We start from the raw sequence: 26,974 nt of genomic DNA, 5'->3' as shown, positions 1-26,974 counted from the left end.
GTGAGGCTACTGCTTCGAAAATGCAACCAAATTTATTGTTTTCATTTATACTGAGTGTCCACAACTATATAAGCAGCAATAAATTAAATTAACTATCATACATGCCAACAGTCAAGCTGGATAATTCAATTGAAAATACGCTGAACCCTCATTTGACTTCATAGGTATCTGAGTAACTTCATTAAATTCATAATTTAGTGGATGATAAAAAATGCACAGTGCGCTGAGGCACTAAAAGCTCGTCTTGTTTCTCTTCTCAGGCCTCTGTTTTCATGAATCCTTAGAGGGCTGCTACTGGTTGCTACTTGATGCCCCCCAAAACATACACATCAAATATCTCTATAGAGTTCCTGTTGTGGCTCAGCAGGTCAAGAACCCTATTAGCATCCATGAGGATGCAGGTTCAATCCCTGGCCTCGGTCAGTAGGTTAAAGGATCTGGCATTGCCACAAGCTTGGTGCAGGTCACAGATGCAGCTCAGATCTGGCGATGCTGTGGCGTGGGCTGGCAGCTGCTACCCTAATTCGACCCCAGCCTGGGAATTTCCATGTGCTGCAGGAGCAACCATAGAAATGAAAGAAAAAAATCTCTAAATCCTCAGAATGGAAGTGTCTCCAAACCATTTTCCATTGCCCAGGAACCACTTTTCATTTTTTTGTCTTTTTAGGGCCGCACCTGTGGCATATGGAGTTTCCCAGGTTAGGGTTGGATTGCAGCTGTAGCCACTGGCCTAAACCCCAGCCACAGGAACATCAGATCTGAGACACATCTGCAACCTACACCACAGCTCACCAAAACACCAGATCCTTAACCCACTGAGAAAGGCCAGGGATCGAACCCGCAACCTCATGGTTCCTAGTTGGATTCGTTAACCACTGAGCCACAACAGGAACACTATGAACCACTTTTCTGATTTATGGCATTGCAAGTTCTCTGTCTTTATCTTGGCAAAAATAATATTAAAGGAACATACAGGATAAGTCAACTTTTTTTCTTTGATTCCTCAAATGATGTCTTGAAAATACCTAAGGCATACCATAAGGCACTCAAAACATGGGCCCAAAGTTCATGCAGGCGTACACATGCTGCTCTCATAGAGGCTGTCCATGTCCTGCAGACAGGGCAGCGATGCTTTTCACCTAAAAGGCACAACCTGAGTTTAGATCATGGGACCATGTGCTGAGGAATCAGTAACCTAAGCAGAGGTACATGTCTGTGTTGGCAAGTAAGATTATCATTACAGTCAAAAAGATATGCTTTAAAAGAATCACAGCAGAAAAATGGGAATTTATCTGAAGTGATCCTTTTCTATCACTATGCACACAAAGTAATTACTACAATGAAAATATCGCACTAATACAATTTGCAATCTTGGATGAACTAGAAACGATGTCTTTGCTCCCACCACCGTTCACTTCCTGTTTTTGTGAACTGGGAATAAAATGACCAACTTAAGCTTCACTTCACTAATTTGATTCCGGTTAATGCCCCAAGGGGAGCTATCAGCATGTCTCTTCCAATTGCCTCCCAGGGAACGAGAGAGAAATATTTGGCCTATTAAAAACAATGGACTCATTGACTTCTCTGCTGGCCCGATGGGGACCCCGTGCTTCTGTTTACAACTGCCAGGTTCATTCAGCTCTTTGATTACCTTCTATCAGTATGTTCACGACCAATTCAAGCCAACACTGGGAGACAATTAAATCAACCAAAACAGAGCTGTTTTTATAGTCACACCTGCCTAATGTTCCCCATTCTATTTTCATGCACATGTAATTAATTGTGTTCTATGCCAATAACTCAAACTTTCAGCAAGTGAGAGTTTGGTGGCGAGAGCTTTGGTTATTCCCTTGGAGTGAGTCAGACCTGGGTATATGTTCCAGCTATACATTTGGTAGTTATGTGCTCTTTGGCACTTTTTTTCATTTTTTATTTTTAGGGTTGCGCCTGCAGCATACAGAAGTTCCCAGACTAGGGGTTGAATCAGAGCTGCAGCTATTGGCCTACACCACAGTCACAGCAATATCAGATCAGAGCCGCATCTGTAACCTACACCACAGCTAACAGCAATGCCAGACTATTAATCCACTGAGTGAGGCCAGGGATCAAACCTGCATCCTCATGGACACTAGTCAGGTTCTTAACCAGCTGAGTCACAACAGGAACTCTTGGTACATTATTCAATCTCTTTGAGACTTGGTTTCTCTAACTATAAACAAAGATAATATTACCTCATGAGAACACTGATATAAAAAGTCTAATATACAGAATATACTCAAACAGCATTAGTTCATTTATGAGCATTGCTTAAAAATATGTTAAAACAAGGAGTTCCCATAATCGCTCATCAGTAACGAACCCGACTATCCATGAGGAATAGTTCAATCCCCAGCCTTGCTTAGTGGGTTAAAGATCTGGCATTGCTGTGCAGACACAGCTCAGACCCCACATTGTTGTGGCTGTGGAGTAGGCCGGCAGCTATAGCTCCAATTCGACCCCTACCTGGGAACTTCCATATACAGCAGGTGAGGCCCTAAAAAGCCAAAAAAATAAATAAATAAATAATTTACACACACAGAGAGAAAGAGAGAGAGAGAGTGTGTTAAAACAACTAACTATAACTTTGACGGTATGGGACTTAAAGAATGGGAATGAAAACCAGACAATGATGGGTCAGAATTGTTGAGTTTTACTTTAACACAAATTAGGTTGTCCCACAGATTCAAACAGTAATGAGTTATACATAAATTAGTTCCCATTAAGTATAAATATGTCCTTACCAAAAAAATTGTGCTTATATGAAGTATTTAAAATAATCAAACTCAGCATTGTGAAAATGACTATACTACCCAAGGCACTCTACATAATCAATACAATCCCTATCAAATTACCAATGGCATTTTTCACAGAACTAGAACAAAATTTTTTTTCTTTTTTTATTACTCAATGAATTTATTACATTTATACTTATACAATGATCATCAAAATCCAATTTTATATGGAAACATAAAGACCCCGAATAGTCAAAGCAATCTTGAGAAGAAAGAAAGGGGGGGGGAACAGAGCTGAAGGTATCAGGCTCCCTGACCTCAGACTATACTACAAAGCTACAGTCATCAAAATAGTACGGTACCAGCACAAAAACAGACAGGATGAAACAGGATAGAAAGCCCAAAAATAAACCCACACACCTGTGTTCAATCAATCTATGACAGGAGACAAGAATATACAATGGAGAAAAGAAAGTCTCTGGGAAAACAGGATAGCTACAAGTCAAAGAATGAAATTAGAACATTCTCTAATACCATACACAAAAATAAATTCAAAATGGATTAAGGACCTAAATATAAGGCCAGATACTATGAGACTCCTAGAGAAAAACATAGGCACAACACTCTCTAACATAAATCACAACAATATCTTTTTGCATCCATCTCCTAGAGTAATGGAAATAAAAACAAAAATAAATAAATGGAACCCAATTAAACTTAAAAGCTTTTGCATGACAAAGGAACCCATAAGCAGGATGAAAAGACAACCTACAGAATGGGAGAAGATATTTGCAAACAATAAGACCAACAAGAGATTAATCTCCAAAATACACAAAACAGCTGGGCGGCTCATGATCAAAAAACAAACAACCCAATCAAAAAAAGGTTAGAAGATCTAATAGATATTTCTCCAAGAAGACATACAAATGGTCAACACACATGAAAAAATGTTCAACATCACTAATTATTTGAGAAACATAAATTACACTACAATAAGGTCTCAAATCACTCCAGTCAGAATAGCCATCATCCAAAAATCTACATATAGGAATTAAGAGTGAATATGAAGGAATTAAGAGTGGATATGAACAGTAACGCAGATTACTTTAAAAGGGAACTAGAAAATATAAGGAGGAGCCAAGAAAAATTAGAAAACTCATTTGCAGAGATGCAAGCTGAGTTAAATGCACTGAAGAGTAGGATGAATAACACAGAGGAATGAATTAGTGACTTGGAAGACAGAATAACGGAAATCACTCAATCAGGACAGCAGACAGAAAACCAAATGAAAAAAAAAACATGAAAGCAATATAAGAGATCAACAGGATAATATGAAGCTGGACTATCTCTGCATAATAGAGATTCCAGAAGGAAAATAAAAAGGGGATTGAAAATATATTTGTAGAAATTATGGCTGAAAAATGTCCAAATCTAAAGGAAATAAATATCAAGATACAGGAAGCACAGAGGGCTACCCAAACAGACCCACAACAAGACATATTATAATAAAAATGGCAAAAGTTAAAGATAAGGAGGGGATTCCAAAGGCAGCAAGAGGAAAAAGGTTAATTATAAGGGAACTCCCATAGGTCTAATAGCCTGATTTCTCTACAGAAACATTACAGACCAGAAGAGAGTGGCAAGATACATTCAAAGTTCTAAAAGGGAAAAATTTGCAACCTAGAGTACTCTACTCAGCAAGAATATCATTTAAAATAGAAAGAGAAATAAAGAATTTCTCCAACAAACAAAAATTAAAAGAATACAGCAATACCAAACCCATTATAAAAGAAATACTGAAAACTCTCCTCTAAATAGGAAAAACATAAGAAGATATAGGATGGAGGAAATCACATTTGGAAAGTAATCACTTAAATAAGCCAGTGTACAGATCAAAAAGAAAAAAAAAAACCTATTTGTAAAAGCAATGATAAACACAAGGAACAGCAAAATGATAAGCATGAAGATGTTAAAGAAGGACATCAAAAATCACAAAATGTGGGGAAGGAAAGTAAGAAAATCTAGATTCTTTTTGTAGAATATGTTTGAGCCTATATGACTATCAGACTAAAGCAAGCAGATATAGGAAATGGTTAACATACTTGAAAAAGAGGGCAACCACAAATCAAAACCAGACAATACATTCACGAAAACCAAAAACAAGTACAAAATAAAAGGAAATCATCCAACCACCCCCCCCAAAAAAAGAAAGGAGCAAAGGAGAAACAGAATCAACTGTAAAACAAGGTTTAAATGGCAATAAATATATATTTATCAATAATGAACTTAAATATTGGAATGAATGCTCCAATCAAAAGGCACAGAATCACATACTGGATTAAAAAAAAAAAAGAGCCTACAATATGCTGCCTACAAGGGACTCAGCTTAGAGCAAAGGATACATATAAACTGAAAGTGAGAAGATGGAAAAAGACATTCCGTGTGAATAGAAAAGACAGGAAATCAGGAGCTGCAATACTCATATCAAACAAGATAGACTTCAAAACAAAGGCGATAAAGAAAGACAAAGAAAGGACACTATTTAATGATAAAAGGATCAAAGCAAGAAGAGGGTATTACACTCGTCAATATATATGCCCCTAATATAGAAGCTCCCAAACACATACAACAAATACTAACAGAGATAAAAGGAGAAATTGATGGGAATACAATAATAGTAGGAGACTTTAACACCTCACTTGCATCAATAGACAAATCCTCTAGACAGAAAATCAATAAGGCAACAGATACTCTAAATGACACAATAAAAAAGTTAGACTTAATTGATATTTTCAGGCCATTACATCCAAAAAAAATCAGAAAATACATTCTTTTCAAGTGTGCATTTGGATATTCTCAAGGATTAACCACATACCAGGGCACAAAAATAACCTCAACAAATTGAAGAGTGTAGAAATTATTTCAGGCATCTTCTCTGACCACAATGGCATGAAGCTAGAAATCAACCACAGGAAAAGAAATGAGAAAAAAACTGACTACATGGAGACTAAAAAACATGCTACTAAAAAAAAAATGGGTCAATGAGGAAATCAAAAGGGAAATTTAAAAATATCTGTAGACAGGGAATTCCCGCTGTGGTGCAGCAGAAACAAATCCAACTAGGAACCGTGAGGTTGCAGGTTCAAGCCCTGGCCTCGCTCAGTGGGTTAAGGATCTGGCGTGAGCTGTGGTATAGGTTGCAGATGCAGCTCAGATCTGGTGTTGCTGTAGCTGTGGTGTAGGCCAACAGCTGTAGCTCCGATTTGACCCCTAGCCTGGGAACCTCCATATGCCACGGTATGGCCCTAAAATGACAAAAGACAAAGAAAAAAAATACCTGTAGACAAATCATAATGAAAACACAACCATTCAAAATCTGTGGGATGCTGCAAAAGCAGTTCTTAGAGGGAGGTTCATAGGGATACAGGCCTTCCTCAGAAAAGAAGAAAAATCTCAAATCAACTACTTAACCTACCACCTAAAAGAATTAGAAAAAGAACAAACAAAACTTAAAATCAGCAGAATGAAGAAAATCATAAAGATCAGAGAGGAAATCAATAAAATAGAGATTCAAAAACAATAGAAAAAAATCAATAAAACCAAGAGTTGTTTCTTTCAAAGGGTAAAAAAAAGTTGCTAAACCTCTGGCCAGACTCACCAAGAGGAAGATAGAAAGAACTCAAAACAAAATAAGAAATGAAAATGGAGAAATCTCAACAGATGCTACAGAAATACAAAAAACCATAAGAGAATACTATGAACAATTATATGCTAACAAATCTGACAACCTACAGGAAATGGACAACTTTCTCGAGACATACAACCTGCCAAAACTGAAATAAGAAGAAATAGATGATTTGAACAAACTTATCACTATAAATGAAACTGAATATTTAATTAAAAACAGCATTCCCTACAAACAAAAGTCCAGGACTAGACAGCTTCACAAGCGAATTCTACCAAACATACAAAGAACTCATACCCACCCTTCTTTAACTTTTCCAAAAAGTTGAAGAAGGACTAACACCAAAGATATTCTACGAAGCCACTATCACCCTAATACCAAAACCAGACAAAGACACTACCAAAAAAGAAATGTATAGGCCAATATCTCTGCGGAATAGAGATGCAAAAATTCTCAACAAAATTTTAGCCAACCTGGAGTTCCTGTCATGGCTCATTGGAAACGAATCCAACTAGGAACCAGGAGGTTGCGGGTTTTGATCCCTCTCTCAGTGGGTCAAGGGGGTTAAGGATCTGGCATTGCCATGAGCTATGGTGTAGGTCCCAGATGCGGATCAGATCTGATGTTGCTATGGCTCTCACGTAGGCTGGCGGCAACAGCTCCAATTAGACCACTTGCCTGGTAACCTCCATATGCCATGGGTGCAACCCTGAAAAGACAAAAAAAAAAAAAAAAAAAAAAAGACAAAAAAAAAACTTTAGCCAACCGAATCCAACAACACATAAAAAAGACCATACACCATGACCAAGTAGGATTTATCCCAAGTTCACAAGGATGGTTCAACATATGCAAATAAATCAACGTTATACACCACATTAACAAAAGAAAAGTCAAAACCATATGATAATCTCAATAGATGCAGAAAAAGCATTTGACAAAGTCCAACATCTATTCACAATAAACACTTTTACCAAAGTGGGTACAGAGGGAACATGCCTTAACATAATAAAAGCCATTTATGACAAACTCGCAGCCAATATAATACTCAATGCAGAGAAGCTGAAAGCCTTCCCACTAAAATCTGGAACAAGATAAGGATGCCCACTCTCACCACTTTTATTCAACCTAGTATTGGAAGTCCTAGCCACAGTAATCAGACAAACAAAGGAAATAAAACGTATCCAAACTGGAAAAGAAAGGGTGAAACTGTCACTATATGCAGATGACATGATACTTTATATAGAAAACCCTAAGGACTCTACACTAAAACTACTCGAACTGATCAACGAATTCAGCAAAGTAGCAGGATATAAGATTAACATTCAGAAATAAATTGCATTTCTGTATAATAACAATGAAATATCAGAAAGGGAATATAAAAATACAGTACCTTTTAAAATCATGCCCCCAAAATTAAATACCTAGAAATAAACCTGACCAAGGAAGTGAAAGACTTATATTCTGAGAACAATAAAACATTAATCAAGGAAATTAAAGAGGATGTAAAGAAATGGAAAGAGAGTCTATGCTCCTGGATTGGAATAATTAATATTGTAAAAATGGACATACTACTCAAAGCAATCTACAGAGTCAATGCAATCCCTATCAAATTATCCATGACATTTTTCACAGAACTAGAACAAACAATCCAAAAATGTATATGGAACCATAAACGACCCAGAATTGCCAAAGCGATCCTTAGGAAAAACAACCAAGCAGGAGGCATAACTCTCCCAGACTTCAGACAATATTACAAAGCTACAATAATCAAGATAGTGTGTTACTGGTACCAAAACAGACATATAGACCAGTGGAACAGAACAGAAAACCCAGAAATAAACCCAGACACCTATGGTCAATTAATCTTCGACAAAGAAGGCAAGAATATAAAATGGGGAAAAGACAGGGTCTTCAGCAATTGGTACTCGGAAAAATGGACAGCTGCAAGTAAATCAATGAAAGTGGAATACATCCTCACACCATGCACAAAAATAAACTCAAAATGGCTTAAAGACTTAAACACTTACGGTAAAACAAGATACCATAAAACTCCTAGAAGAGAACAAAGGCAAAACATTCTCTGACATCAACCTTACAAATGTTTTCTTAGGTCAGTCTCCCAAGGCAACAGAAATTAAAGCAAAAATAAATCAATGGGACCTAATCAAACTGACAAGCTTTTACATAGCAAAGGAAACCATTAAAAAAAGACAATCTACAGAATGAGAGGAAATACTTTCAAATGATGCAATTGACAAGGGCTTAATCTCTAAAATATACCAACAACTTATACAACTCAACAGCAAAAAAGCCAACAAACCAATTGAAAAATGGGCAGAAGACCTGAATAGACATTTCTCCAAGGAAGAGATACAGATGGATAACAGGCACATTCAAAAATGTTCAACAGACTCTCATACTGAGTGAAATGAGTCAGAAAGACAAAGACAAATACCATATGATATCACTTATAACTGGAATCTAATATACAGCACAAATGAACATCTCCACAGAAAAGAAAATCATGGACTTGGAGAATAGACTTGTGGCTGCCCGACAGGAGAGGGAGGGAGTGGGAGGGATCGGGAGCTTGAGGTTATCAGTGACAACTTAGAATAGATTTACAAGGAGATCCTGCTGAATAGCATTGAGAACTATGTCTAGATACTCATATTGCAACAAAACAAAGGGTAGGGAAAAAAATGTATACATGTAAGAGTAACTTGATCCCCATGTTGTACAGTGGGAAAAAAATAAAAAAATAATGATAAATTAATAAAATTTAAAAAAATTTTTAAATGCTCAGCAGGACTATTAGAGAAATGCAAATCAAAACTATAATGAGGTACCACCTCACACTGGTCAGAATGGCCATCATTAACAAGTCAACAAAAAACAAATGCTGGAGAGGGTGTGGAGACAATGGAACTCTCCTACGCTGTTGGTGGGAAGGTAAATTGGTACAACTACTATAAAAACCAGTATGGCATTACCTCAGAAAACTAAACATAAAACTGCCATATGACCCAGCATTCCCACTCTTGGGCATATATCTGGATAAAACTTTCCTTGAAAAAGATACATGCACCCCTATGTTCACTGCAGCACTTATCACAATAGCTAAGACATGGAAACAAGCCAAATGTCCATTCACAGATGAATGGATTCAGAAGATATGGTATATATACACAATAGAATACTATTCAGCTATAAAAAAGAACAAAATAATGCCATTTGCAGAAACACAGATGGAACTAGAGATTCTCATACTAAGTAAGTCAGAAAGAGAAAGACAAATACCATATGATATAATTTATATCTGGAATCTAATATATGATACAAATGAAACGTCCTACAGATAAGAAACTCATGGAATTAGAGAACAGACTTATGGTTACCAAGGGGGAGGAGAAGGTAGTGGGATGGACTGGGCATTGGGGTTAATAGATGCAAACTATTGCATTTGGAGTGGATAAGCAATGAGGTCCTACTGTATAGCACAGGGTACTATATCTAGTCACTTGTGATAGAACATGATGGAGAATAATCTGAGAAAAAGAATATGTGTGTGTGTGACTGGGTCACTTTGCTGTATAATAGAAATTGACAACACTGTAAATCAATTACAATGGAAAAAATAAAAATCTTTTAAAAAAAATTGGGGGGGAGTTCCCACTGTGGTGCAATGGGATCAGCAGTTTCTGCAGCACCAGGACCAGATTTAATCCCCAGCCCCCGCTCAGTGGGCAAATCATCTGGCCCTGACACAGCTGTAGTGTAGGTTACAAGAGTGGCTCAGATCTGATCCCTGGCCTGGGACTCCATATGCCATGGAGTAGCCACAAAAGAGGCAAAAAATTTGATAAAAATAATTTTTGTTAAGAGGGCAGATAACACATTATGTGTTCTTACTACAAAAAAAAAGCTGAGGTGTAGACATAAAGAATGTTTTGAAAATGATGCATATGTTTATTACCTTGATTGCATTGATGGTTTCAGGAGTGGATGCCTATGTTCAAATTCATCAAATTGTACAGTTTTTTTTAGTACAATTACACCTCAGTAAAACTTTTTTAAAAAGAAGGAAGAAAGAGGCACGCATAGAAAGCCTTTACTCCAGCAGGTGCGCTTTACCCCAAACATGAAGAAGTACATCTGGTCACCAGAAAGCTCTGTAGTCACATTCACTGCTTCATCTAACTGAAAAGAACCTATTTCCTCTCCTTCTACCTGTCCTCCCCTGTTCTTCCTTACAGCATCAGCTTAAACATCTCCTTCTCTAGGAATCCATTCCTCCGGTGCCCTATCTCATATGCTCCAGTGACACACTGTTTATAGCTCTTAAGCTGTACTTAACCATTTCTGGTATTTTAAGTCCCTCGCCAGGACTATGTCTTACTCATCCTTGTATCCCCAGCACCTACCAAGCACATGCCCAGTACATGGCAGATGCCCAATAATGACTTTTATTGACTAACTAGACACTGGCTTTACAGTCAGGGAGATGGAATCAAAATGATTCCACTACTTACCTATTTGCCTTTTCTAATTCTGTAACTCTATATACCCTCATTAGTCATGCTATCTCACAAAATAACAGCATTATGGAAGAATACCAAGAGGAATAGGGATTGCACTGGCTTTTGTATGTATGGTCACTGCCATTGAAGCACCATCACTGAAAGTCACAGCTTTTCAAATTGGCAGGGGCAGAGTGGCACTTTGAACTAGACATCTGTTCTTCAAAGAATCTTTTGAGTAGTCTCTTATGAAGCATGAGCCTGCACCTTTGTTTTGGCAGAAAAACATAGTAGAAACACTTGTGCCTTACCCAGTCAAATCCCTCAAAATCCCCTTTGGCAACAGGAGCTGGTTTCTGAGAAGGAGAACTGACTTGCCTATGGCGTATTCCAAGAGAGGAAGGTCTGATCCCCCAAACCCTCCTCCCTGACTCAAAGTCAGGAAGACCATGAGAGCAGACCAGAGTGGTCCAGAATAAGGCCCACATGAAAGAGAGACAAGCCCCCTGAAATAAAATGACCTGTGGAAAGGAGTAATCTAGGTTAGCGATCTGGGCTCAACAGGCCTGAAATGTGTAAGTCAGGAGGCCTAGTAATGGCACAATGTATACTGACACTGGAAGTCCCTGGGAACCCAGTCATCCTTGCACAATGCTGTGTTTTAGGGACATCTGAGTCGAGACTAAGGTAAGAGGGATCTTGAAGCCCAATCGTGAGCCACCACAGTGGTTTGTACAGGTACCTGGACAATTATTATATTGCAAAGGGAAACATTATCATCCACAGGACACCACAGAACCCAGCTGCAAAGCAGTGCCACAATTAACATGGAAGTAAACACTGGTTCTAGCTCCCACTCTTTTCCTGCTAGGATGCTAGATACCTAAACTAGGAGACAGCTCAAAGCTCCAAACAATCCAACCTGTCCCTTTTCTCTTTCTTCATTACCTGTATCTGAAATATTCAAACATGGATCCATATCCCATCAGACCCATTTCAACTACCACTAGAGGACAGACACTGACATCCCTCTGCAAGATATGCAAGCAAGGGGGTGGGGACCACCAACCATATAAAGCAATAATGCAAATCAAATGAAGAGGAACCACCTGAGGAAGTGGAAAAAGATCAGCTTTTGAAATATGTGACTACCAGGAACAGGAGAGAATTGCAGACATTTCCCAATGTGTGTTCTCAAAAGAAAAGCAGAGAAAGAAGCACACATAGATGAAACCTCAACAGAATAGATGGCATCTCTGGAGTGCTGGGATGCAGGTTCGATCCCCAGCCCAGCACAGTGAGTTAAGGATCCAGCATTGCTGCAACTGCAGCTTAGATGGCAGCTACATCTGGCCCAGGAACTCCATATGCTGCAGGGCAGTCAAAAAAGAAAAAAAAAAGTCACAACATCCTGGCATCAGAAAAAAAACCATATAGTAATGAAAACATGTATCAAAAACACTACAATGGACACAGTGAGCAGCTGTTTGGATCCTTCTGAAAATACATAATCAGAACTATACAGATAAAGCAAGCTCAAAATACTCTCCCACAAATACAAAAGAAATAGGCTAATTTGGTGCAAGAAAAGATTTGATATATAGAGAAATTGGGATTCTATTTACAGAAGGAATGCCAGATGTAAAACAGACAGGAAAAAGAAATAACTTTTTACAATTAGAAGCAAATTCAGATGAAGAATGGATTTTGCAAATCCCAACACCTAAAGGAGTACCAGACAAAATTATTTAGACATAATGTAGATAAAATTTTGAACTTCAAGATTAGTGAGGAAATATGCTAGAATAAAATCAGAAATAAAAGAGATGTGCAAAGAATAAATATCAGATTGGTCTCAGTCTTTATCATCTGAACTTTGAGGGGGAAAAGTTTATTGTATCTATTCAAGTAGTTATCTTTAAAGGCAAACAAGTTATCTTCAAAGTTATCTTCAAATTTAAACAAAATTTAAATACCTAAAGTTAAAACACGTATGAATTCTTCATGAAAAAAAGTTTCTAAATACAACTAAAAAATGAAATAAAATCTAAAATTCAAGAAAGGGATAACTGAGATTATAAAAGAAAGTTCATGAAATATATTTTAAATAGCATATACACAAAAAAATTTAATGCATATGTCAAATTATCATTAAGAGGTTATATGTCACCCAATGTAAAAATAGTAATTGTCTAACAATCTGACTTTACAATAATTCACAACAAAAAGTGGTAAGTGGGGAGAAAAGGTAAGAAATAAAGGCTTTCTGAGTCCCTCATTTTGCACAGGCAGGAGAGAGCTCAGGAAGAGCCAGTGTCACTCCTCTCTTAACAACTCCAAGTTCAAAATAATGTCAGTAGTTTGAAATCAGCCATGGGGGGGAGCATTTATACCACAGAAATCAGTGAATGTTACAAATAACTTTTATTTTTCAGGAAATCACTACTACCCCATGGGGTGTAGTCACAAAGTGCTCTTTTTGTTTTTTTGTATTGTGGTAAAACATACATAACATGTATTTTACCATTTTAGCCATTCCTAAGGATTCGGTTCAGTGGCATTATGTACATTTACAATGTTATGCAATCATCATCACCACCATCATCTTTTCTATCATCCCAAACTGTATCTCTGTACCCACTGTACAATAAACTCCCTTCCCCAGTCCCCTTGTTAGGTAGCTAGGCAGATGTGAGCTGGTCCCACCCCATCCCAGACAGAGGAATCATCTTTCCCTCCCCAACTCTGACTCTTGCCAGAATACATCCAGACATCATCCCTTTTGTGGTTAAGAGCCATCAAGTTCCCAGCCTTATCAAGCCCAAGCAGAAAGTCAAAAAACACCACTGGGCTTTCCAAACTTCCAACACTGGTTGGCACAGGCATACCCAGATCTAGGAGGTGACTCAGAGTAACCTGGGGTTCATTATGCTGTATTTATAATAAATTAGCATTGCAGTTTTTGCCCGCCCTTCCCCTGGGAGTTTCACTTGAGCACTTAGAGGTAAGCACCTGCACACAATGAGAAAAAGTTACATAACCTAAAGCTGTCAGTCACCCTGTCAATCAAATGACTCAGGACACAGGGAGGGGCATTCCACTATGCTGAAAAACCAGCCCTGCCCCCATTCAAGGCTGCTTTTGGTTTCCAGCCATACAGCGTGCCCACTTCCCTTAGGGAGCATACCTTAGCTTGCTTTGCTTAATAAAATTCCGATTGCTCTACATTTCTCCAACTGAATTCTTTGCCTTGGGGAGATGAGAACCAAGGAAGCTGCCATTCTAGGTAACACCCTCAACCCCCGGTAACCACCATTCTGCTTTCTGCCTCTTCTGATTACCTCACGTAAGTGAACTCACACAATATTTGTCCTGGTTTATTTCAAATAGCGTGTTTTCAAGATTCATCCATGTTACAGCATGCACTAGAATTTCCTTTCTTTTTTAGGCTGAATAATAGTCCATTATATATGAACCACTTTTTTACCCATTCATTCATTGATGGAAGTGGATATTTTTAAATATGTGTTGATCAACTCTGGACTTCCTAACAGAGTACATGCATTCTTGAGCAATTACTCGGAAAATAAAAGATGAGAACATACTGTAACCTACTCTCATACTCCCTCACTGACACATTCAAAGATTCCAGTGTATTGTATGGAAGCCATACTCACTGAGACTCTTATTACAGGAGTTAATAAGTGAAAAAACAGCCATGCATTGATCACCTGTTCAATACCAGGCACTGTGCTTGGTAGAGTAGTCACATGCACCATCTCATTAAATTTCATGAAATAGAGGTTCTCCTTATTAAAATCCTATCTGCCATCTTTAAATCAACACAGTGTACATCAATATTTAAACTTTTGTTGTTGTTTTTTATGGTCACACCTGAAGCAGGGTAGGGGTCAAATCAGAGCTGCAGCTGCCGGCCTGCACCACACTCACAGCAACATCAGATCCAAGACATGTCTGCAACCTACACCACAGCTCACGGCAATGCCGGATCCTTAACCCACTGAGCAAGGCCAGGGACCAAGTCCACATCCTCATGAATAATATTTAGTTGGGTTCTTAACCTGCTGAGCCACAACAGGAATTCCAATACTTGAACTTTTTGATGAAACAAATGAACTGGCTTCCTTGTTAACTTATCTAGTGTAGTCTGGACTGACAACAACAAGGGGGAGATAGATAGATAGATAGATAGATAGATAGATAGATAGATAGATAGATAGATAGATAGATAGATTTATTTCATGTTTTCATCACAGAGAAACCAGACACACAGAGGTATGTTGATGGGAATGGAAGACGGCAGTTTCAAGCAATTTCTGCAAGTTCAGAATTTTTGTATTCATTTCACAATAGTACAAGGGAAGAGGCCAATTGTTTCTGCTTTCCAAATAAGGAAAAATGCTTACAGCAGTCACATGACCCACCAACTCAGCCAAAAGGCCACGAAATAGAAGGCAATTTCACCAGACACTAAAAGCCCAGTGTCTAGGGAATCCGACTACCACATGGACTCAAAGCTGTGGGCAGTAAGCAACTATCATGGAGCTGCATGCTTTTCCACAGCCATGGCCATGGTAGGAGCTCTGGTGGGATTCAGCCTCAACGTACCTACCTGGGGATAAAGGTTGTCCAGGAGAAGACGTGGCCTCATGGGATTCAGGCAGACATTACACTCCAAAGAGTCCCCAAGCTGTGCCCATGTGCCTTTCAAATCCAACAAACCAGAAAGGTGCAAGTCAGTGGTTCTCAGCACTGGCTACTCACTGGAATCAGCAGATCAGCTCTTTAAAAGCACTGACACCCAGACCACTTAGAAAAACTGCAGCAGGATCTGTGAGAATGCAGCCAGGATTGAGCACCTCGAGTGTAAAGTCACAAATTTCAGTAAGGGACCCCCAAACTTGGATGCATTTGCATAAGCTCTGCAAGGAAAGTCAGAGAGAGTAACAGCCAAAGAGGGAATGGAAGGACACACAGATGGTTCACACACTGAACGTCAAAATGAAAAGGAAAGCAACGTGGGCAGCTTCAAGAACAAGAGCCAAGATTAAACCAGGGACTCAAATCTAAAATGGAAATTGGCTAAATCCTCCACTGGCTTCATTTCTCCCACTCAGTTCTTTCTGATGCTTTTGACTTTATTTTCTCTCTAGAGATGATCCTTGTGGATTGTTTCAAACAAGCCTATTCTGTAGGATTCACTGCTGTTAAGATGTGTTCTAAGATAACCCAGCCTCAGCGGGATTATTCAGGGGATTCCCAATCCATTCAGAGGTAGCAACTTTGTTTTTGTCTTTTTGTCTTTTTAGGGCCACACCTGTAGCATATAGAGGTTCCCAGGTTAGGGGCTGAATCAGAGCTACAGCTACCAGTCTACACCACAGCCACAGCAATGCCAGATCCAAGCCGTGGCTGCAACCTACATCACAGCTCACAGCAATGCCACTGAGCGAGGCCAGGGATTGAACCCACAACCTCATGGTTCCTAGTGGGATTCATTTCCGCTGCACCACAACAGCAACTCCCGGAGGTAGCGAATTAATAAAATTTTGGAATATTTTATCAGGAGTTTGCTGTAACACTCCAGTTGTCTTCCCACAAATGGGCTATAAGGACAGAAACCCCAAATACCCCAGGATATTACCGAGTTTGATTTCAGCTGATTAGCATGGGCAATTTTTTGCACTTCTCAAAATAAAGGCACAGCCTAGTTCACTTGAAGCATGAAAAATAAGAAACAGGTCTTAATGTGAGCTCTGTGCTCTCCTTGAGAAGAGGGAAAAGGAAAGTGAGCTAGCAACTATTAGGCTCTGTGTGAATGCCCTCCCTGAAAAGAGAAACAGCCATGGGGAACTTTGGCCAAACTTCAGCTAGTCAAGTGATGCCATCTACCCTTGAGGTGTTAGCCCATGAGGCATCTGCTACGGGTGAATGGTGTCTCCCAAAATGATGGTGAAGTCCCTCCAGGACCTGTGATTATGACATTTTTAGGAAATAGTTGCAGATGATCAAGTTAAGACAAGGTTACTGGGGGAAGAAGGGGGCTAATACAATATGGCTGGTGCCCTAAAAAGGAGAAATTTGGACACAGACATTTACAGAGGGAGAATAATGTGAAGACAGAAAAACACCATCTACAAACTAAGATATGGCTGAGACTATTGGAAGCTGGGAGGGTGGCAAGGAACACATTCTCCCTCAGAGCCCTGAGAAGGAACCAACCCTGAAGAACCCTGTTTTTGTTTTGTTTTGTTTTGTTTTGTTTTGTTTTTTTAGGGCCGCTCCTGAGGCATACGGAGGTTCCCAGGCTAGGGGTTGAATCAGAGCTACAGCTGCCGGCCTACGCCACAGCCACAGCCACGCCAGATGCAAGCTACATCTGCGATCTACATCACAGCTCACAGCAGCGCTGAATCCTTAACCCACTGAGCAAGGCCAGGGATTGAACCCGCAACCTCATGGTTCCTAGTCGGATTCGTTTCTGCTACGCCATGACAGGAACTCCATGAACCTTGATTTTTGACTTCTGGCCTCTAGACTATGAGACAACATATTTCTGATAAGCCCCTGAGCTTGTTGTGCTTCATTCCAGTAGCCCCACTGAACTAACACAGCATCAAAACCTTGGTTTAAAACCTGGTGGATCACCGAAAATCAGACCACTAAGCCAGAGGCCTAGGTAAAAAGAGTTACTCAAGGTGTGAGGCCAAAGAAGGGAGACAACAGACAGAGCTGATTAAAAAAAGTAAGAGGTGGCAAGAACAGGACCAGGAGTAAAACCAAAGAGATTAGGTTCATGCCATGAACAGAGACAGGCACTATTCCAGGTGCTGAGAATACGAAAGTGAACAAGGAGTTATATGTCATCTGTCCTACTAGGATTTGGTGGCTACGGTGTGCTGAGAGAGCAGTAAGCAAAGGACTTTGGGATCAGGGGGGTTGGGGCTGCTCACAGAGCAACCTGGAATTTGGGGAAGACTTCCTGGAGAACAGGATATCTGAGCTCAGTTTTGAAGGATGGACACAAAGACGTCTATTTTCACAAAGAAACCAGGGTCCTCTAGGTCCTCTAGGTATCGTACTGACAGTGTCTAATAGGATGTGAGTTTTCAAAAAAAGAAAAAAGCATCTTTCAGACACACACACCTGAGCACAAACACCATAGTCTGGCACCTCCAGAGCTTGAGGGCAACCAGTATAACCAGCAACGGTCACACTACAAAAAAGAAGGGACCATGGACAGTGGGAATAACTCACCGTGGCTTAGGGGAACATAAGCGCAGAAGAAAGGGGAATAAAACTGCATGTGCCACGTGGAAATCCATCGTAACTGTTCATGGTACACAGGGGACACCCCCACACACACACCACTACCCCTTTTGAGAAAAACAGAGGACTTTGCAAGGGCTCATGACAGCAAGAAGGAGAAAGCCAGAGAAACCAGAAGAAAAACAAAAATAATAAGGGTCTCATAGGGTTGATTTAAGAAATGAAGAAAAAACAAATAATATTGCAAAGCAATTGAGATGTATCACCCCCACTCCATCCATCCCCGTTTGGTCTAATCCATACTGCATTTACTTTATCATCTTGGGTTAATTTATCATCATTATCACTTACCAATATTCATTTCTTGAAAGCAAGCTATTTGGGGAAGGATGCCTCCATATCACAAATGAGGTTGATGTAATGACTCCAAGGAGACATAATGTAATGGGGATCACAGGGGCTGCAGGCGTGAGCACAGACAGGCACGGCATGGACCTCCTTTGTGCTGCAGTGTTCTGCTAATTGGGTCTAATGAAGGAGTTGGAGGTATTCGCCTTCTGTTTTCTTAATGATATTAATGTCTTCATGAGGTTAATGAAATCGCTAACACAGGCCAAGTGCGAATAGCTTCATATGTAATATAAAACCATCTATTCTGAGTCTTATGCATACACTAGGGATTACCACTGTTGTGGTGTTTTTTTCTACTATTATTCTGTATAACAACAGGGTTTTTTCCTTCTTTTTTCCTCTAAGGGCCAGAATCAAAGATCACTAATCTGATCTGATTCAGAGATTCCTAGACTGCTGGGTGGATACCAGTCGGAGCAGATTTAAGGCTACAGCCCTGATTTGGCCCTGTCCTTTATGGTCTCGACTGCCCCCTGCTGACCTGGAGAGGGAGGAGCGGCTCTCCAGCACCCCCTGGGGAGATGGAAAGTAGCAGAAGAAAAAACATGAACAGCCATCATTTAATGTCACTAACCATATGCCTTCTAGTTTAATACTTACAGCATTCCCATGGGGTAGCTTCTGCCCTTTTACAGATGAAGAAACCTAGGCTCGAGTAGAAAGCCAAGGTCCCTAAGGACCCAGGGCTTGTGAGTGGCAGATCCAGGACAAGGTATAAATCTATCTGACTCACAACCGCTGTTACACTCCCACCAGGAGACATGGTAAAGTGAAAAGCACACGTACTTTCAATCCAGATAAACTTGGATTTTGATTTTAATTCCCCAACTTAAGAGCTGTTTCAGATAAACCTTAAAGAAGTTATAATATTCATTTTATTACTATAGAAGGTGCATCATCATACCCACCTTGCAGCATTGTTAGGAGGGTTAATAGTGAAGTAGGCAAAGCACAGGACCTGGAATAATAACAGCTGAACAAAGTATAGTAGGCAAAGCACAGGACCTGGACTGCATAATAGCTGGACGGCGCTACCTGTGGCTAGAGACAGAAGGTGGACATGGATTGGCCTTCCTGTGGCTGCCTCATTCAGTTTCTGGAAGGTTTGTGACTCGAGGTCCAGGCTCAAGGGAAAAAAAAAACTGCAGTGCTCAAATAATGATGTCAACATATCTGAATAGCTCCCTAACACTTTTACACCACTTTTAAACCACTTTTGTATTTTATTTGATCTTTACAAATACATATAAACAGATGCATAAACATGCCACAATAAATTAGGAAAACTTATATTATGCCCAGTATTACACTAAGCACAGAAAATACATGATCACACTCCATCTTCATAACAATGCCATAGGTTGGTATCAATGTTTTACCCATTGTCTAGAAGAAGAAAGTGGGGCTCAGAAAGGTTAGGGGTTCCCATCGTGGCGCAGTGGTTAACGAATCTGACTGGGAACCATGACATTGCAGGTTCGATCCCTGGCCTTGCTCAGTGGGTTGGGGATCCAGCATTGCCTTGAGCTGTGGTGCAGGTTACAGACGCAGCTCGGATCCTGCATTGCTGGTGGTTCTGGCGTAGGCTGGCGGCTGTGGCTCTGATTGGACCCCTAGCCTGGGAACCTCCATGTGCCGCGGGAGCAGCCCTAGAAAGGCAAAAAGACCAAAAAAAAAAAAAAGAAAAGTGGGGCTCAGAAAGGTTAAATAACTTTCCCAGAGTCACACTATACTAAGCAGCAGCGCTAAGATTTAAACACTGATCCATCTGGCCCCAGAGTTCATTTCTCTCAACCAACAAGCTATACAGACTTTTTCTAAAATAGGCACAGCAGCTATTATATTTTCACTATATACATGAGAATATTCCAATCCATATAAGGGTAAGCAATCTGCTCAAGGACTCACAAGTCCTATTTTGGGAAAATTAGGCCTGAATGGTGACCAGAGGTGTCTGCAACCAGGAGTAAGTTCCTTGTCTCTGAAGAATCATAGTGAAGTAAGACGATTACCTTCCAGGTATAATAAAGATGACACTTATGAATCAAACAAATGACATGCCTTATGTGCCTCTAAGTTTCTTTTCAAACATTTGATTCTATAACTCCATTCTTAACATAAAGAGACTCAGTCATAAGAAATTTTTTCTACTAATATAAAGCTACACTGGCATTAGAAGGTCCCAGGTGTGTTAGGTTTGCAACATGACGGCCAGAGAAGAACTCTGAAGCTAGTCACTGTCCAGAAGCATTAACATCCAAAGATAAATTAGTAATAATGGGAAAAAAAAACAATTATTCACTGAAACCGGAATGAGGTTAGGAAAAAAATATTACCTCTTTGCAAATCCAGCCCAGCACTTTCACTATAAATTAAAATCTATGATAAATCACAAATAAATTGGATGGACATCTGCAGCAGAAATTAAGTTACCAAAGAAAAACTGCACATTTGGGGAATTTTACGAACACAGAAACCACCAAGAGAGATGGCTTTCCTTGCAGACTGTTTAAAGAGTTCACTTCTTATTTAAAATATTTTAAAGAACAAATGGTGACGCCTCCCAGTCATTAGCTCCTTTTGAATATTAAGGATTTTCTAAGAACCAGACTATGAAGACAGGTAGTAGCTACAGCAGTAAATCCAGAAAATGTCACTGCCATAGTGTCAGACATATAAGGATATTGCAGCACAGGGACTAGACTACATAATTATGTCTAAGAACAAATTTATCAAGTTGTGAATACAATTCTGAAACTTGTAATCATGGCATATAAAATATCTGTTGTTATAATTATGAAAATCATAAAATTGGAATAGAAAGAAAGACCTTTGTAAATATGAACTTTCTCATCTTTAAAGATGGCTTAAGCTTCTATATATCAAGATCTGCTTTGTATTTAAACAGTGGGAAGAGTGTAAATAATATACAAATACAAATAACATTGTTTCTTGAAAGTTGTATATAAAGGGAAACCTTTTAAAAAATTATTAGAGATCTTGCTATTTAAAATAAACCTATGGCTTGTCCCTTCCTTTATTAAGTGGTTAAATAATTTACTGTTCTTCAGTTCCTATTGTTTTATTTTTATTTTTACATTTTTCCTTGTATTATAAATATTTATCTTTCTCAACCAAGACTTTCAAGATAAGGAAGTGTTTTAATTGAGGAAAGTCTGCCTTAAACACAGACTCTGCTGCTTTGCAAGGAGAGTTACACCTTCTGTGACCACAACATCAATAAAACACACCTGGCCATTCAGCAACGTGGGCCAGGAAGTTGCCTGCATCTCATAAACCACTATGCATCACCACAACATAAGGACAGGGCAGAGAGATGGCAAGTATCCAGGAGCTAAGAAGGAAATCTCCCAGCTACTGTGAGATGCTTCTAATGGAGGGGGCAAGGGGTAGTCATCTTGACAAACAGTGGACATCCCAAACTCCCAGCCTCTCCTCTCCAAATCTGCAATCTTCTGATCAACTAAGAGGCAAGATTTTATCCTACACACCATATCCTTCACCGCTTACTATTTCTGCTATCTTTTTCCCAGCCCTGTTGATGGCATGATGTGGAAGATTTTCCTCTATCCCCAATAGTTAGTCCCTTGGCAAAGAAGCAAGCATAGCTATTTTTTCGGTTGAAGAGCCAAAGCAGTACTCTCCATACCTTAGGTTGGACAATGACCCGTGAAGCAGGAAAAACAGGCCCAGGGCATTCATGCATCAGAATAAAGCCTTATCTTCCTTAGCAAGGAAGCTTTCAGAACTCAGCCAGTACAGCATCTCTCTACCAGACCAGAGGAAACACCCAGGCTCAAACTCAGCCACATGCGAGGATAACTGGCATTTCAGTTGTATATGGGGTGAATAAACTCCTTTCTTCTAGATAAGAAGGCTGGGGAAGATGTTTTTATTTTCAGATATCCTGAAGGTGTAAAACCAACCCAAGCAGCCTAGAAAGGGAAATGAATAAATCAGACAGCAGAGCTAAGATTTCATTGTATAGCAACTGTGAGTTGGGAGAGAAGTGTCTCAGACTAGAATAACGCTAGAGCTGAGTGTGTCCATGGCAGGGTGCTCCAAGCAGACCTGAGAAAATGGTCTTCTGCCTCTGTAGGCAGGAAGTCTAACTCAAGAAGAAAAAGACATCTTATTTTATAGCACCTTCCTGATCTGTACTTTTACAACATGGAGTTAGGGCTTTTTTTCACCAATTGTGCAACACTGTACCATTGTCAATGAGTATTATTATTGCCTGGGATAAATTCAGTAGCACTTAAAAGGGAAATGTGCCACAGTTTTATGGTGTGATGGGAAAAAGATTGGACCTATATTCAGAGACCTGGGTTCTGACATTGCCATATACTACCATGTTCCCAGCACCCTCCCTGGCTCTGTTTCCTCATCTGAAAAACAAGGTGACTGAGGAGTTCCCATCGTGGCACAGCAGAAATGAATCTGACTAGGAACCATGAGGTTGCGGGTTCAATCCTTGACCTCTCTCAGTGGGTTAAGGATTCAGCGTTGCCATGAGCTGTGGTGTAGGTCACAGACGTGGCTCAGATCTGGCGTTGCCGTGGCTGTGAGGTGGGCCGGCAGCTGTAGCTCTGGTTGGACCCCTAGCCTGGGAACCTCCATATGCCACAGGTGTGGCCCTAAAAAAGCAAAAGAAAAAAGAAAAGAAATGAAAGAATCTCAAAGAGTCTTTCCCAGTCTTTAAAAGAAATATCTACAGTGTTTTAACCGAGGTAGCCATAGCTAATGCTCCCTAGTTGCCCCTCTACTTGGGAATCTCACCTTGAGCTGCATTTTGAAAATGAGGAAAGAGATAAAGGCAGCCCAGGAGGAGGAGAGAAAAACATGCATTAAAGTGTGGCACTGTAAAGCATCATGCCTCATTCTAGAAATGCAAGCAGTTGGGCGTGACTAGACAGAGGGTGTAGGGGTAGAAGTAGGGGAAGAGAAAAATGGAGGTGAGATGTGTAGCAAGAGGCAAATACTGAAAAGAGCTGTGATCTAAGCTAAACACCCTGAGCTTGGTCCTAAAAACTGAAGGGAAATGTCAGAAAGGGGGTGGGGGGACTCAGTGAAGGTTTTTAACTCCAATTTCTTTTTTTAGCATATTTTGGAGGCCACATGGAAGATGAACATGTACCTTCCCCACCAGCAGAAAGTACTTTTCCCATCAGTAAAATGAGCTGGTCTAGATCAAGAGTTCACAATGCTGTGCACAGAATCACCTGAGAAGCTTGTAAAAGTGCTCCTAACCTAGCCCCACTGTTAAGACATTATTTAATTGGGTGGGGGGAGGAGGGACAGGTAAGTTATTTTTTTTTTAAGTATAAGAAGCTTAAGGACTCTGCCTCTGAAATTCTACCAACTGTGTCAAAGAAGTTTCCTACCTTTCAAAGTGAAACGTGGTAAAAGCCATTTCTCTGCATCTTCAGACCTCAGATCTGCAACAAGTTTCCGAAAGCACCTCCAGTTCATATCATTCTTCCTCTTTAAGTTGGGTTCATACTTGGGCATATCAAGTTTCTCCCTGGAAAAGCATAGGATTATTTTAGAGAATAATTTCAAATTTCTATTTTAGAATTTCACACTATCAAATCATTTATATGTGAAAGAAAACCAACAACTCCCAAATAAATGGAAAGCCAACATGAAATGATAAGTAACACGGACCTACACCTTATAAAAGACTGTTTTTAATCAATCAGTTATATACATATATATATATCTTAGTCTGTACAATATGTTTCAAAATAAGTTATTCCATCATGATAGGTGAGCAGGCTCCCTACTCATTTTCTGCCTTTCTCTTCCCCTAGCCTGAACCTGAGAATGTCTGTTTGCTTACTTTCTTCTTTTTAAAGCAAATATTTGAGTACGTTTGCATTATGCCAAAGACTTATTACAAATAAGCCAATATTTGGGAGTTCCTGTTGTGGCTCAGTGGTAATGAAGCCAACTAGTATCCATGAGAACACAGATGCGATCCCTGCCTTGCTCAATGGGTTAAGGATTCAGCGTTGCTGTGAGTTGTGGTGTAGATCACAGATGTGGCTGGAATCTGGCATTTCTGTGGCTGTGGTGTAGGCCTGGAAGCTACAGCTCCAATTCCACCCCTAGCCTGAGAACTTCCATATGCCACGGTCCAGCCCTAAAAAGACCAAAAAAAAAAAAAAAAGTTAATATTTATCACCATTTAATTAATAAGGAAACAGCAGAGAAAAAACATAACTGCTCAAGGACACAGCTAGTAAGAAGCAAAGCCAGAAGCTAAATCCAAGTTCAAGTCTCCTAAGTGCATGAGCTTCACCATCACCCTACACTGTACTGCCATTCCTTCCCACTCTAATTAAATTTTGTCTCCCTCCCACATTCCCACACTCCCTACTTTGACCTGTGAGACGGGATTCCATTTTAGTTCACTGAAGGAATGTGAAAAGGTAAACTAAAAGTAAACACAGGCACACACAACCTCAGCTCACCTGGTCCTCACTCTGGGGAGATCCCTCAGATTGCTGTCAGCAGGGCGCCCTCTGCTGTTTAAGATCGTGCTGATATGGGTTAAGAACAGAGGGCCGGGGAGATTCGGAGAGTCTCCTTATACCCAGCTGACCTAATCTTGAGATGAATTTGACCCTTATAAAGAAACAACTGTGAGATCCTACTGTATAGCACTAGGAACTATGTCTAATCACTTGTGATGAATCTATACATGTATGTATAACCGGGTCACCATGCTATACAGTAGAAAATTGACAGAACACTGTAAACCAGCTATAATGGAAAAAATAAAAATCATTATAAAAAAAAAAGGGAGCCCTGAAAAGCAGAAAAAAAAAAAGAAAGAAAAAAACTGTGCCTCCCTATAGAAAAGAAAGCAGTTCTGCTCCATAGGTCAATTTCAAAAGGCTTCAACCCAAAAAACCAAGAGTCATCAATCTGTTTTCAAGATTTTGTGCAAAAATCAAGCTACCTTATCATTATAATAATCCTGAAATTAGTCTCCACCCCTCCAGTTGGATGTTATTTCCCTGCATCTGCCATGTTCACACAGAACCCAAGCTTTAACCTTTATGGCTATTGTCTTTCAAAAGTGTGATTGTGGGAAGAGGGGAAAGTCTCTTATCTAAAGTGTTAAAAGGATACTGAACCTGCCGCGAAGAGCACACAGCCCTGGATGCTTGCTAGCTTTACCCAGAAATGATAAAACATTTAGGGACCCCTGGGGCCAGTAAATCATAAAATATTCAGCAACATCTGTTTCATATTATTTACTGACAGACTAGACCTAAAATATGGCGCCTGGATCACAGGCTGCCCTGGCATCACGTGGGCCCCTAGGCCGAGGCTGGAAGGTATTGTTTGCCGAACCCTGGCTTCCACCGCCAGACCTTTGCTTCCACCACCCTCTCTAACGCAGTCTCCGCAGCACCTCGCACTCCGGGGGCTACTAGGACAAGCTTAAGAACAGATTTGTGCTGAGTCTCTGTGCGCAAAGCAATTTCTAACAGAGGCTGCCTGGTGGTGTGTGGGTGGGGTTGTGTCCCTCTCAGGAACTTAACACAGGTGAGTCACAGGGAAGCGAGATCCACTGGCAGGCAAGGTCACCAACCGAGGATGGAATTGCGTTGAGGACCCTGAGAGCACCCCCTCCCACGCTGGAGTCTGCGCAAGCGCACCTGGAATCCGCTTTGTTCCGGAAATTGAGAGACCTGGAAAACAAGATACGTGAGTTCCGTCGGTCATTAAGTGCCCTATCATCAACTTCTTTGTGCCAAGCCCAGTGTGAAGCTCTGGGTTCCAGAACTTCTGCCACCTTGTGACCCTCATACCTCTGCCACCCTCAGCGTGGGATAGAGGGGACAAGACACACCCGGAGAGCTGTTGTAAACTGTATATTCTTCCTGTCACCAAATTCTGGAAAAGAACTGCTCTCTACACCTCATTCTCCCCGCCTTCCCAATTGCGTCATTATTTTGGAAATTTTCCTCACAGTCTATAGCGCATCCTCTCCAAGAACTACTTTAATAAGCAGAGTGAACACTGAGCCAGTTTGTCCAGCACAGTCCCCACTTACACCTGTTGTTCCTGGCTATTTTATTCATAACATTCTCTTTCACTCTCAAAAGTGTCCCAGTTTATTACTGAATATACAGCCTCCCAATATAAGGTCCCATCTAGATCTAATGTGATTTTTTTTTTTTTTGGTCTTTTTTTTTTTTTTTTGTCTTTTTGCTATTTCCTTTGGGCCGCTCCCGCAGCATATGGAGGTTTCCAGGCTA

General features: G+C 40.2%; 1 long non-coding RNA gene across 1 annotated transcript in view; it reads right to left on the bottom strand.

Annotated features, from left to right (window-relative positions):
* Positions 1-25,321, bottom strand: part of LOC106509220 — a 208,066-nt gene extending 182,745 nt beyond the window's left edge. Inside the window, exons 1-2 of the long non-coding RNA XR_002337059.1 lie at positions 25,175-25,321; positions 24,083-24,222 (exon numbers count right to left, since the gene is read on the bottom strand). This is a non-coding gene — a long non-coding RNA (uncharacterized LOC106509220). The remainder of the gene's footprint in view (positions 1-24,082; positions 24,223-25,174) is intronic.

The sequence above is a fragment of the Sus scrofa genome, chromosome 1, assembly GCF_000003025.6.
Source record: "Sus scrofa isolate TJ Tabasco breed Duroc chromosome 1, Sscrofa11.1, whole genome shotgun sequence".
NCBI classification, from domain to species: Eukaryota; Metazoa; Chordata; class Mammalia; order Artiodactyla; family Suidae; genus Sus; species Sus scrofa.
This window is presented reverse-complemented; position numbering and strand designations above follow the sequence as displayed.